The 14552-nt window shown below is 38.0% G+C and overlaps 2 long non-coding RNA genes across 2 annotated transcripts; both read left to right on the top strand.

The window, feature by feature from the left end:
- The first annotated feature begins 45 nt into the window (after positions 1–45).
- LOC308078143 lies at positions 46–1771 on the top strand. Its single transcript, XR_013932499.1, has 4 exons — positions 46–140; positions 1007–1054; positions 1555–1570; positions 1673–1771. It is a non-coding gene; the product is annotated as an uncharacterized lncRNA (long non-coding RNA).
- Positions 1772–4565: 2794 nt separating this feature from the next.
- Positions 4566–5676, top strand: LOC308078144. The gene is made up of 3 exons (XR_013932500.1): positions 4566–4637; positions 5156–5200; positions 5562–5676. It is a non-coding gene; the product is annotated as an uncharacterized lncRNA (long non-coding RNA).
- The last annotated feature ends 8876 nt before the right edge of the window (positions 5677–14552 follow it).

Genomic DNA, 14552 nt, shown 5'->3' with positions numbered 1-14552 from the left:
GGTTGTGATTCTACTGACCGTCCTTCTGGTCCTGCTGCGGCGATGCGTTCAGTCTCAGGAAACCAACCGGGGCTCAGCTACAGACCAGAGCACCCATCAAAGTGGGGCTCCTGATAGTGTGTACTGCCGACTGCAGCACGGTCAGTCTGTGAACCAATCATGTTGATTAAAGGGCAATCATTTCTCCATTGACTAGACATTGATTATTCAAAATATGCTCCTCATTGACTTACATGATGGCTCACACGGCAAGACAATTCTGGAAGCTCTTTTTCAGCCTGAAAATGAATGCAAACAATCCTGATTCTGACAGAATAGAACATCACCATAGGCTACCCAGTTACTGCTTGTTTTTTAAATAAAAATGTCAAATTCCTGATGGTTTTACTATTTGAAGATCCGGATCCAGATCCACGGATCCGGGTTTTTGTCTTCCTAATAAAAATGGCAAAATCAACAGAAAGTTGTCATTTTTATCAAAAAATAACAAGCAATACTGGGTTTGGTGATGTACTACTGACAGAATCAGGTATGTTTGCATTAGTTTTCAGGCTGAAAAAGAGCCAGCATGCTGGTCTTGCCGTACCATGTAAATCAATGAGGAGCATCATTTTGAATTATCAATTTCTAGTCAATGGAGAAATAGTTTTTGATTTCTTGTCCAACTTTGTGGTTACATCATGGCAAGGTAACTACACAACCCAAACCTCTACCAAAGTGGTCTTGCACTTTAAGAACACTGACAAGTCCGGACAAGCACAATTGCTTCGAATTTAATTTAATCTAAATTAATTTAGTCATTTAGTAATTCATTATTTTTGTAATTAATTTCAACTTCAAATTAAAAAATATATATTTTAATTAAACGCTGAATGTTCTTTTTTTGGAAGTACATTTAAGTCTGTAATTTCCCCTCCTAATTAACAGAATAATGAACTAAACTGAAACCATGTTTGAAATAACACAAATAAGCACCACAATAATGCCTTATGTGTTTCATCTTTAGGCAACACTGGTGTCTATGGAGTAATCAGCCACCCTGACTATGAAAATGGTACAGTACAGTATATAACATTGTTGCTCAATACAAAAAGCAAAACAACAATACATTACATTTGTAGTCATATATACCGTGGTGGAAAAAGTGCTCACATTTCTTCCTTAAAGGGGAATTTTGGACCACAGTTTTCTTACCTTTTCTATGATGTTATGATATCCTAGGATGAATGTACAGTAGAAAAATTTCCTAACTCCATCCCGGGTCCACCACAGCTAAAAACGTGCGCCAATAGGCCTTGCGCTCGATCGCATATTTTGATAGCTTTTTTTTTTTTTTTTTTTTTGATCTGACGTTCATAGTGACAGAACACTATGCAACGTGATTGTCTTGAATGCGCCCCACCGGAAGTCTCGCTAGACGGGATTTCAATCTCGAGATTTCAATCTCGTCTAGCGAGACTTCCGGTGGGGCGCATTCAAGACTACCACCATCACAATCAAATTGTTTTTATTTGTTTAAAATATTTATAATGGGACTTTTGTCTTAATTTACAGATCCAGGTTATGTCAGGTAAGGACGGTGTTAATCTCTGTCTATTCATGACACGACAGCAGTACAATCCATCTTGTTTTCTATTTCATTGCTGCTAAATATATGATCTTTCAATTACAGACCCGTTCAGTCTCAGGAAACCAATCAGGGCTCAGCTACTAGACAGAGGACCAATCACAGTGGGGCTCCTGATGATACGTACTGCCAACTGCAGCACGGTCAGTCAAGGGTTGGACAAGAAGGACACTTATGACAAGTTCTTCTGACAAGGACAACTGGTTCTATATATAAATCTTAATTAAGTTAGAACTTCCAATAAAAGATATGTGTACATTCATTAAATGTCCTTTTTGGAAGTACTTTAACCCATTAAGACCGGGAACGCATCTGTGTCATTTTAAGATTTATTTGCTATTCAAAAATAGAAGATATACAAGCTGCCGCGCTATGAGCTTGTAGATCTGCTATTTGAAATGAATAATTTGGCGAAAACGACTAAATTGGGAGATACATTGAAGAAGATTTTTTAAATTTTATTTCAAGTCTGTCAGTTCATGTTTGTTTTGCCAATCAGCACTATGAGTAACTACATTGAAACCATGTTTGAAATTACATAAAATAAACATTAATGCTTATTTGTTTACATTTAGGCAACACAAGTGTCTATGGTGTAATCAGCCACCACGATGACTATGAAAATGGTACTGTATTATTTTAATATCAAATTAATTTGGTTTTATTGTGGAATATTAATATTAGAAATGTCTTTCCTTTCAGGGTCACATGTATGACTTGATTTGTTAGATTTTTTTTAGTGACAGTATCACGTTTACAGACTTTCTCGTGAAGAAGAGACTGTCTAAACAATTAGACTTGTATGTTTTCATTTGGTTCAAATAATTATGATACAACTTAATCTTTCTTTAATTTACAGATCCAGGTTATGTCAGGTATGTACAGTATTAATCTCTGTCTATTCATGACAGCAGTACAGTTTTATTATTAATTTTTTAACTTAATTTCTGTTAAATATATTATCTTTTAATAACAGACCAGTTCAGTCTCAGGGAACCAATCGGGGCTCAGCTGCAGACCAGAGGACAAATCACAGTGGGGCTCCTCATGATGTGTACTGCCCACTGCAGTACGGTCAGTCTTTGAACCAATCATGTTGGTTAATAACACTTCTGACAAGGACAACTGGTTTAAAGAAATTATGTCCAACAAAAACAATGAAAGAACTTCAAATCTAATCTAGTCTAACTATTATAATTGAAATGGCCAAGACATGGCGTTTGTCAGGGGTTGGCCACAGTAGCGTCCCCAGGAATTACATTTAGAATCTCAGGTAGCCTACAAATCTCGGGGGAAAATTACAGATATGGCGAACATGATGTCCTGCACAAATTATTGACTCATTTCAACATTGCGATTACAACAGCAACAATACAAATAGTGTTCAAGCATGTAGTGATGTCTCAAAACATGAGACGACAGGACTTGCTACACTTGAAAATATCTATAACTGAATCGTAGTTCAGACCTTCAGATAAATCTCTCTCAAACGCTAGGAGACACAGACTATTTAGGCGAGAAGTTGTCATTGTACTTCTGAGTTTACTTTTGACTCTTTGGACAATGGAAAATAGGCGTTCAACGCTGCATGTTGTCAGTGGCAGTGTAATTAGTGCCCTTAAGAAGTAATGGACACTGGCGAAAGCGTCACGTGGGCACATGTCCAAAACCTTGAGTAGTGTGTCAAATGTAGCTCCCCTGCATTCTTTGATAGCAAGGTGGGTCCAAAATGAAGCAAGGTCGTCTTCTTTAACTATAGCACCAAAAACCCTGCCAGAGACATCGAGAGTTTTTACCATTGCATCCCCCATGCATTTTATGGCAGGCAACAATGAGTCTGCTTCCCTTCTAGTCTAAGCACTTTACTAACAGGATTAGACTTTGAACTCCACCTTGTGTCACAACCGCGTTCGAGTTCAAGGGGGATGCCCGAGGCAGCCGTGAGACATACAAAGGTATTGTGTCAAAACCAGAGCCATATAAGGAGAGTTGAGTCACCTCCGTTAACTTCATCGGGCCAGTCCAATTGCGGCTCGGGAGGAGACGAATAGTGACAAAGCCCTGAATCGGAAGTTTACGGTATGCACTGGAGTCTATGAGCGTTTGTCACTATTTCGAGTTCACATGAACCACGTGACCGGCGCTGTTTCTGGTCAAAACTATCCGTATATGGTGGTGTTGCACCGCATTTGGTTACCTATCAAATTATGTTCTGTCCTGTCACCACTGCAATGACGACTCGGATGAATACATGCGGTGCAATAGTGTACCATTATATGCCCCGGCCGTGACAACATAAACAAACTAGATTGGAGTGCATTTTCTTGCTATGATGTACATACATACAGGCCAACAAAACAGATGCAAAAAAATTTTTTGTTGCCAGTTGCTTCACACCCAGTTGAGTCTGTATGGCTGCAGGCCACAAGTGGCCTGGTTAAGCCATTAAATGCCAGGCAATATGTACCATGCATGTTAAAATTATGTACACTATACATTAGGCCTATTTCCAACCACTTTCCACACCATACATTTCTTCTTTTTTTTTTAATATATTTTTTGGGTCTTTTTCTACCTTTACTGATAGGATAGAGGTTGACCGGAAATGGGGAGAGAGATGGGGGGGTGACATACAGCAAAGGTTGCGGGGATCAGGAGTCGAACTCGCGGCATGCTGTCAAGCTGGGTTACCAGCATATGTGGTATGCGCTTGGACCGCTAGGCCAGCGGACGCCCCACGGCACACATTTCTAACTTACTTTACAAATTCATCTGCTACTCAGGGCGGGGCCTTTCACATAGGAAGTTTTTCTAGTCAAAATAAAGAATTAATTCGCTAAACTTCTTTTGGAAGTTCAAGTCTGTCAGTTTGTTTTGTGTTTATTTTTCCTCGTTAACTAAATAATTGAAACCACGTTTGAAATAACAAAAACATGCACCACATTAATGCTTATTTGTTTAATTTTAGGCGACACCAGCTTCTATGGCGTAATCAACCACTCTGAAAATGGTACAGTACAGTATATACTTTTAAAAGATCAGATCAAATTATTTCAATCTCATTTCTAAGTTTTATTGTTGTATGGTAGGTGTTAGGAGTGTCATTTGTTCACGTTCAGTTATATCACTTGATTTGTTATTGTTTGTTAATTACTGTGTGACAGTGTCACCACCTCGTTCACAGGCTTTCTTATGAAGGAGAAACTGTCTGGAGAATTAGGCCTGCATGTTTATTTTATCTCCAGACTTGCAATGTTGTTGGATATACACTGTACAAATAGGGTACATTTTCACGTCATTATACGACGTCATTGATCCGATTGTTTCCTGCATGTGGAATCAGTATAAACTTGTGGTTTATTCGTTCTATAGCTGCACAAGCATGGTTGTTCTGCCATAAAGACACTGCACCGTACTGCCCGTGCTGTACATTTGTCACCATTGTATTACATATACATACAATGCAAATTTCATTGTGTTTATTCTTTCATTGTGATTTTTATCACAAGCTGCTATCGTTTTTTTCAGAACCTGGAACAACTGCTGCTGTTGTGTCCACCAATTTACAATCAGGTAAAGATAAAGAATATCTTATCTTATCTCAAAACGTTGAGGCTTTATAATTTTACTGAATGTTTTCTGAAGAATCAGTAAACAGTATAATTTGGTTGTTGACAATAGGATTTGACTATCTCACTGCTGGTACATTTATCACAATGAAAAAGTGTAATTCATGTTTGAAAAGCAGGTGAATTTTAGAGCTTGTTTGTGTTTCTTATGTTCAAGAATGTCTTTTGCCACAAATTGGACAGAAGCCTTGAAAGGCAAACATATTACACAGTCAAGGAAAAGCAGTCTATTAAATGCAGACTACATGTTATACTGCATGTTCAATGACAGAGTGTCCTGTTTTAAATGTTTACTGTTGTTTCAGCTCCTTAGGCAGACACGTGTAGGACAACCCAACACACAGCGCTGGATAAAGTCACATGGATCTTCACCAATAAATGCATTTATACACATCATCATGAATGCAAGAGCCATGTTCTCGCACGCACGCACGCACGCACGCACGCACGCACGCACGCACGCACGCACGCACGCACGCACGCACGCACGCACGCACACTGTGTCACACGCACACAGAGTTTGGATTGACAGTGTAAAACCACTATTGATTTATCTTACATGTTGTGCAAACACACAGAAAATGTTAACATCTTGGTTTACAGTTGTCATTCTCGACCATTAATTGGTGGATTATAGAAATGATTATTGGCAAATAAATGTACATCTAAAATGCCTAGTATTCAAAACCAGCTATATTGGCAATATATTGCAATGCTCTGGAAGGCTTTCTGCTGTTGAAATGATTTGTATGTTGATGACGTAAATGTCCCTGAATTTCTGGAGGGGTGTGGTCAAGCAACATAGGTACAATTATTTTCTTTTTTCCAGAGTTTCAAATTATTCTCTTGCCTGTCTTTAATTATTCTTTGTTTATTTTCAATTAGATTTTAAACTTTTAATGTAAACTTGTGCTTTATTAACGGATTTTAAATAAATCTTTTTTTTTCTTTTTTTTTTAGAGAACTCACAAAGTGCTTTAGATACAACAGAAATAAAAACACAGCATGAAACATTCAAATGATTGAAAACAACAAAAACACAAAATTCTAAGACATTCCACAAGTGGTTCTTAAAAATGTCCACAGAGGCTGCTGCTCCCTAGCCTGGTAAACCCTCCCTCCGGAAATCTCATTTCCATTTGATTGAATCAAATGGAAATTACATTTCCGGAGGGAGGGTTTACCAGGCTAGCTGCTCCCAAGACCTGTGGAGGGGCATTCCAAACTTTTTTGTTTTTTACCTTTTTTCATCCCGCGGGTACTTACTTCACCAAACCACACGTTAATAAGAGTAAGCTTCACCAGGCAGGTCATGTCATTTGTTAATGAGGTAATCGAACATGGCACTGCACTGGCTATGACAACATTAGAGACTATGGATGATGATGGTGCTGTTAGAACTTAGGGTGTCTGCTTCCTGGACCAAACCTCGAAGATGGGTTTCCCTTTTTGGGTTTGGGTAGGATAAGTGTTAACATAGGGTTAAAAATGAACCAGTGGGACATTATTTCAGTCTGGTACATGGCAGAATCTTAAAAAGCACACTTCAAGGATTAAGAAAATGCAGTACAGAAGGTATTTAGTAAAAACTGAAATATATATGTGATCAGTTCGGCTCCATTTTGGTGCTGTTTTTGTATTTACTTCTACTCCACTACATCTCAGAGGCAAATATTGCACTTTTTACTCCACTACAATTACTTGAAAACTTTAGTTTATAGAGCTGTATATGGGGCTGAAGTGGTTAATGTATGTTTTGTAATAATAATCTAAATCTATAGAGTAACTAGTAACTAAAGTTTTCAATTAATTGCAGTGGAGTAAAAAGTGCAATTAAATATTTGCCTCTGAGATGTAGTGGAGGAGAAGTAAATGTATTGAAAATTGGAAATACTCAGCTAAAGTAAAAAATATCTCAAATTTGTACTTAAGTTCAGTACTTGAGTAAATACTCAGACAGTCGTTATAGCAGATATGTATGGGCACCCGAGACTCGTGAAAGGCTTATACGCAGTGGTGGAAAAGGTACGTTTTTTTTTTTACTTACGTAAAAGTATCGATACTGCAATGTAGACATACTTTGCAGTATTGATACTTTTACTTAAGTAAAAAAAATATGCTGTGTCACTGCTGTGGACAGATAACTAAGATTTAGTCTTATATAGGGGAGGGGTTACCAGAGACAAGAAGCTCCACTTTTTCCAGGAGGGGAGTGTGTGTGTTTGGGACGGACCAGCGAGAGAGTATAAAAGACAGAGAGAGAGAGAGAGCCAGAGGTCGAGGAGAGGAAGACGATCAGCACCAGCAAGAGCTTCTTCACCTCCATCAACCCCAACCAACCAACCACCAGGATGTTTAAGAAAAAAGACGGCAAGGAGAATTCTCTGAAGGTCTCCGGCATCAGCAAGTGAGTTTTTGAGATGTTCTTATGACCCATTTCATACACTTGACATTCACCAACAGTAGGCTATGCCAGGATGAAGGTGTGTTCTGTAACATCATATAATATCTGAAAATATGGTTATGCTGTTAAAAAAAATGTTTATAGTTCAGGGTACAAAAAGAGCCATTGCCATTGGGATATGAATTTGGGTCATTTTGTCATTTACTCAAGCTTTTGTGATCACCCCAAGACAGTTTTTAAGTTACTAGATTCATCAAGAACACTCGTTCTTGGTTCTGGTGCATGACTCATACTGCCCTCCTAAAACGTGAGGGGGCTGTGTTTTTTCAATTACTTTTTTCATTTATTAAAAAACTAAAAAAAGATTTTAATACGATATCTTCTTTTTTTTATAATAAATAAATAAAAAGTAATCGATAAAAACATGGCCCCCTCACGTATTAGGAGGGCAGTGTGAGTCACCAGAACCAAGAACGGGTTTTCTTGATGAATCTATCATGGTTAAAATGGAGTTTGAAGTTACAATGGGTTTGTATAGGAAGGGGGCGTGTCTGATAAGACAAATATCTAAATACTGAATCAAGCAACTTAAAAACTGTCTGTGGTGTTCACAAAAGCCTGAGTAGACGATGAAATGACCCAAAAAGAAATTTAAAGTGAAATATCCCTTTAATGATACTGTCAATACCATATTGGTTGTAATAATGATTTTTATGGTCGTAATTCATGATAAGTAAACATTTTGCAACTCACATCCATGCAGGGCCTTTGGAAAATATAGATTTTTGTGGTATTGTAGCCTGAAAATGTAATCATATAAATGAAGTTTGTTCTGAATCACAGTTTCAAAATAAAGTTTAACCATTGAAAAAAGTCTTTCAACAATAAAGTTGCAAGTTTCAAAAACGATCTCATGGGAGAACGGTTCCAAAATGCATATTCTGAAACTGTGTTTGTGACAAATTTGAAACTCTGAAAATGTGTTTGCGAAACATTGTAAAATGTGTTTGCAGAGATTTGAAAAACACTTTCGGCCTATCAAAACTTTTTTCAAAGATTCAAAACCTTTTTCAACGATTCAAAACTTTTCTTTTCAGGCGCAATCGTTACGCCTGTGCTGCTGGAACTCTTCTGAGACTCGTCAGCTTGATCGTTGGCCTAAGCTGTAAGACAAGTTTCATAACAATGTTTTTCTTGCAATGTTTTATAACTCTGCATAATGATGAGTGTGTTTTTTTCCCCAGTATACAATAGCATATATGATAACCCATAAAATATGTTATCATTAGTAGTATTACAGTATTAAGTAATAGTACTGTAGTGACGTGGTACATTTAAAGGTGGCACAACTGTAGAGCAGCTTTTCTGTCACTTTTTGATTGATTTAAGACCCCTATCATGAATAGTGTCCTGTATGACTGATTATGACTATAACATAAATGAATATGATTTGTGGCTGTCCCATTATCTGGAGGAGTGTTACAGAATGATGAGTCTGTCTGCGTCTATGCCATTCCCCATGCCTGCACTGTGCTAGTGATGTGTCGTTCATGATCGATTTGTTCAAAATAACTAGTTAATTTGCCGCGAACGTGAACAAGCTCGTTCACTTTCTGAAACTGTTACGTTCACGTGCGACGTAAAAACCCCCCCGCTCCCGCGATGGTGTTTTACACACATTATAAAACATACATTAACCACTTTAGCCCTGTTTTATACCGAGGCTATTTGAAAATAGCAGATCTACAAGCTCACAACGCGTCGCATTGCGACGCGTTGTGAGCTTGTAGATCTGCTATTTTCAAATATGTTAGCACTTTTACTTTTTGTACCTTAAGTATATTTTGATGCCAATACTTTTGTACTTTTACTCGAGTAAATTTTGAACGCTAGAAAATAGCGCTACTGAACGAAAACGTGAACGAATCATTTGAACGAATCAGTGCCGTGAACTGAAATGAACCTGTTTTTTCCCCACCACTACACTGTGCACTACAGTGCAATTTCCACAATGTGTGCGCGTGCGTGAGTGCATGCATGCGTGCGTGTTAAACACCACACGTCACACTCTCTCCCGACTTCCTTCCCTTGGTGTGAATGTCTATGCCAGAAACGCCCCTGTTTACAAGGCCAGGTGAATTTAAGGCAGAATAAGCTGTATTTCACTTTTTAACCCTTGATTGGTATATAGCAGGCCTAATGCTTTGTGACTGTAAATGTAACTTCATAATGGAGTCCAATATGTACTGTATGTATACATTATATGTGTATCTATATCCAGTGGTGGAAAGTAACTAAGTACATTTACTTAAGTACTGTACTTAAGTACAATGTTGAGGTATTTGTACTTTACTTGAGTATTTCCAATTTCAAATACTTATGCTTCCACTCCACTACAGCTCGGATCCAAATATTGTACTTTTACTTATTACTACAAAACCTACATTAACCACTTCAGCTCTGCATACATTTCGGCCATTTATAAATAGCCGATCTACAAGCCCACAATGCGCCACGATGCGACACATTGTGAGCTTGTAGATCTGCTATTTTCAAAAGATTTTTATACATTTGAAAACTTGAAATGGGACATTCTGCATAATGAGTACTTTTGCTTTTGGTACTTTAAGTACATTTTGATGCCAATACTTTTGTACTTTTACTCAAGTAAATATAGAATTCCGGAGTTTTACATGTAACGGAGTACTTCTACATTGCAGTATTGATACTTTTACTTAAGTAAAACATTTTGAGTACTTTTTCCACCACTGGTATATATAGCAGGCCTAATGCTTTGTGACTGTAAATGTAACGTCATAATGGAGTCCAATATGTGCTTTATGTATACATTATATGTGTATCTATATCAGTGGTTGTCAAGTATATATATATATATATATCAGTGAGTGCCGCGCTATGAGCTTGTAGATCTGCTATTTTTTTTTTTTTTTGAAAATGTGTGCAAATCTTTGAATACATATATTTTAAGCGAATATTCTTAACTCAAATCTTTGAATACATATATTTTTAAGCGAATGTTCTTAACTCAAATCTTTGCTTCCAGGGGGTCCCTGACACAAAACTTTTTCAGATGGGGGTCCGCGGCCAAATTCATATCAATTTAGGGGTCCTTGGCATGAAAAAGGTTGAAAACCACTGATCTATATATCACTGATCTCTTCCCCAGGTTCTGGTGCAGCTGCTACTGGACCTGGTCCATCCTTCAACACCTCCGACTGCAGAGATGGAGGCGTGGATGCAGAGGTCAATGTTGAGACGGTGTACGATGATGGTCACACGTGCGGCGGCTCCCTGATCAACAGTGAATGGGTTCTCTCTGCTGCTCACTGCTACCGGCACACACGGTAAATGAGCAGTGGTGTTAACTATAAAGTAACTAAGTACATTTACTCAAGTACTGTACATTTCCATTTCCCCTGTCGTATTAGGAGAGTGTAGTATTAGTAGTAGTAGTATTAGTAGTGTGTGTGTGTGTGTGTGTGTGCGTGTGTGTGTGTGTTGTGGGCAGTGTTAATTTTTACAGCAAATTTTGATTTAATAATAATAATAATAACTTTATTTGTATAGCACCTTTCATACAAAATTGCAACCCAAAGTGCTTCACATCAAGACAATAAACAGTAGAATGCCAGAAAAGGAATTGGCAAACAGAAATATAACTAAACAATGTAGTTAAACTAAAAATCAAGTAAACATAGGGCAGATTTATACACAATCAAAAATAGAAATAGCAATACAAAATAAAATAATAAAAACAAAACGTGAACACAAGATGAATTTAAATAAATGCCATATTAAAAAGATAGGTTTTTAGTTTACTCTTAAAAATACTGAGAGAGCTTGCCTTTTTAAGCTCTAGTGGTAATGTATTCCACAACTTAGGGCCATAGACCCAGAAAGCAGCCTCACCAGTATTTTTATGAGAAGCATCGGGAACCTCTAGTAGGAGAGCGGAGGAGGACCTGAGTGTTCTGGTTGGAACATAAAATTGTATAGACTCCTTGATGTATAAAGGTGCTAAGTTATTTCGTGCTTTGTAAACAAATAAAAGTGCTTTAAAATCAATTCTAAAAGATACAGGTAGCCAGTGTAGTGTTGATAAGACTGGACTAATGTGATCTCTTCTTCTAGTGTTTGTTAAAATTCTAGCTGCCGTATTTTGAATTAGTTGTAATTTTCTAATGGATTTCTTTGGTAGCCCTGTAAAAAGAGAGTTGCAGTAATCTAGCCGGCTAGTTATAAAAGCATGGATAAGGACTTCTGCATCTCTCTGATTTAAAAAAGGTCTTACCTTAGCCATGTTTCTTAAATGGAGAAAGGCTGTTCTTGTGACCTTGTTAAAATGGGAATTAAAATTTAGGTCGGAGTCCAAGATCACACCCAGGTCTGTGACCTCTGTTTTGACCAGTCTGGCCAGAGAGCCAAGCATTGCCTGTAATTTCTCTCTCTCTGATTTGGGGCCAGTAAGGAGGATCTCAGTTTTTGCCTCGTTGAGTTTTAAAAGGTTTTTACCCATCCAAAGATGTATCTCATTGAGGCAGGAATTGAGATCACTTAAGGCATTGGGGTCGTCTGGTGAGACAGATATGTGAAGCTGGGTATCATCTGCGTAGCAGTGGTAGTTAATATTATGGCGTTTAATGATGTGACCAAGTGGCAACATATATAGTGAGAAGAGGATGGGTCCTAAAATACTTCCTTGGGGAATCCCATACTCTGTCTCAACTGGATCCGATACAAAATCACCTAGGGAGACAGAGAACTGTCGTTCAGCTAGATACGATCGGAACCAGTTAAGGACACTACCAGAGAGACCTACCCATTTTTCTAGTCTGTCAATTAAAATACAGTGATCAATAGTGTCAAATGCAGCACTTAAATCTAGAAGGATGAGGACAGACACTTTATTTTTATCACTTGCTGATCTAAGGTCACTGACTACTTTCAGTAGTGCTGTCTCAGTACTATGCTGGGATCGGAAACCTGATTGAAATTTGTCAAGAATGCTGTTATTGTTAAGATGATTAATAAGTTGATTAAAAACCGTCTTCTCAAGGAGTTTACTGAGGAAGGGGAGGTTGGATATGGGTCTATAGTTGTGCAAATCAGTGCTGTCCAGATTAGGCTTCTTAAGCAGAGGTTTTACGAGGGCCATTTTGAAGGATTTGGGGAATATACCTGATTGAATGGAAGAGTTTATTATATTAGTTGTATCCTGGGAAAGATAGTGGGAGGTAGCTTTGAAAAGCTTGGTTGGGATGGGATCAAGGGCACAGGTACATGACTTCATTTTTCCAATCAAAGTGTTGACATAGTCAACACTGACAGGCTCGAATGAAGTCATCGCAGATGTAGGCCCCCGCCCAGGGAGATCCCATTGAGTACCTAAGGGGGAGTTAGAGATGAAATTATGAATGGGATTAACAATTTCAGCTCTGATATTGACAATCTTATCCCTAAAGAATAATGCAAAATCATTACATTTCAAAGCAAGTGCTTGATCATTTAAAACTGTAGTGGGCCTAGGATTTAAAAGGCTGTTGATGGTGGAAAAGAGGACTTTATGATTATTTTGGTTTCCATTAATTATGTCTGAGAAATGGGTTTGTCTCGCCTTTCTGACAGCAGTGTTATAATAATGTAGGTGTTCTTTAAACTTTTCAAGATGGACATCTAGTTTATTTTTCCTCCATTTTCGCTCAGCTTTGCGGCAATTTCTTTTTAGCTGACAGAGGGCGGCATTATTCCATGGTGTTTTATGGCTTTTATACCTTTTCTTAATTTGTAGAGGAGCCACTGTATCTAGGGAGTGTCTTAATTTGTCATTGAGATAATCTACAAGATTATCAACTGAGGTCATGTTAGATGGAGTAGGAGTGCTCATTAAATCAGAAAATTTTGCTATGGCTGTATCATCAAGATTTCGCTTTTTAAAAACAGTTTCAGAGCGATCTCTTGATGTTAAAACTGTGGCATTAAAATATATACAGCAATGATCAGATACAGGACTTTCAGAGATTGATGAGATGTTAATATCTATTCCCTTTGTGAAAATCAAATCTAACGTGTTTCCATGGTCATGGGTGCTGCCAGTTACATGTTGGACTAGGTCAAAGCTTGCAGCGAGGTCCATGAATTCCATAGCCCTTGAATTAGTGCAGTCATTAATATGGAAGTTAAAATCACCAATTAGGATCAGTCTATCATAACTGGTGAGAACAATGGACATAAGGTCAGAAAAATCAGATAAAAAATTGGTGTCATACTTAGGTGGCCGATAAACAGTAACAATAAGTACAGACTGCTGCGCTTTTATGATTGTTGCCAGATATTCAAAGGTAGGGAAATCCCCAAAAGTGCATTTAGTGCAGGTGAAATCATTAGAGAAAACTGTAGCAATTCCACCTCCTTTTTTCCCCTGTCTAATGGAATATAGGAAACTGTAATTTGGTGGGGAAACCTCTAACAGTGTGGCTGATGCAGCAGATGACAGCCAACATTCAGTTAAAAACAAAAAGCTTAGGCCATGATTAGAGATCAAATCATTAATATAAGAAATCTTCTTGATGGACAGCGATCTTATATTCAAAAGTGCAAAATACAATATGTTAGGTTTGTAATGTGCAGAGACAGATTCTGTCTGGCTAATCTTTATTAGATTATGTGGGTTACTGCCAGTGAGTGAGCCTACGCTGAGACCAAGATTGCACCTAGGTGTGATGAGAACTGGAATAGTGGAGGTGGTGTGAAAGGAGCTGGTGGTAGGTGGTACTGGTAGTATACTCAATTGTGGTAACTGGCGTCACTTTTTGGGGAGGTAACTGGAGATGTGATTGGCCAGCACTTCAATGCCATCATTGTTGGGGTGTAA

Source organism: Gymnoscopelus braueri, assembly GCF_963280865.1.
Source record: "Gymnoscopelus braueri genome assembly, chromosome: 22".
NCBI classification, from domain to species: domain Eukaryota; kingdom Metazoa; phylum Chordata; class Actinopteri; order Myctophiformes; family Myctophidae; genus Gymnoscopelus; species Gymnoscopelus braueri.
The sequence above is the reverse complement of the archived record's forward strand: the minus strand, read 5'-3'. Positions and strand labels throughout refer to the sequence as shown.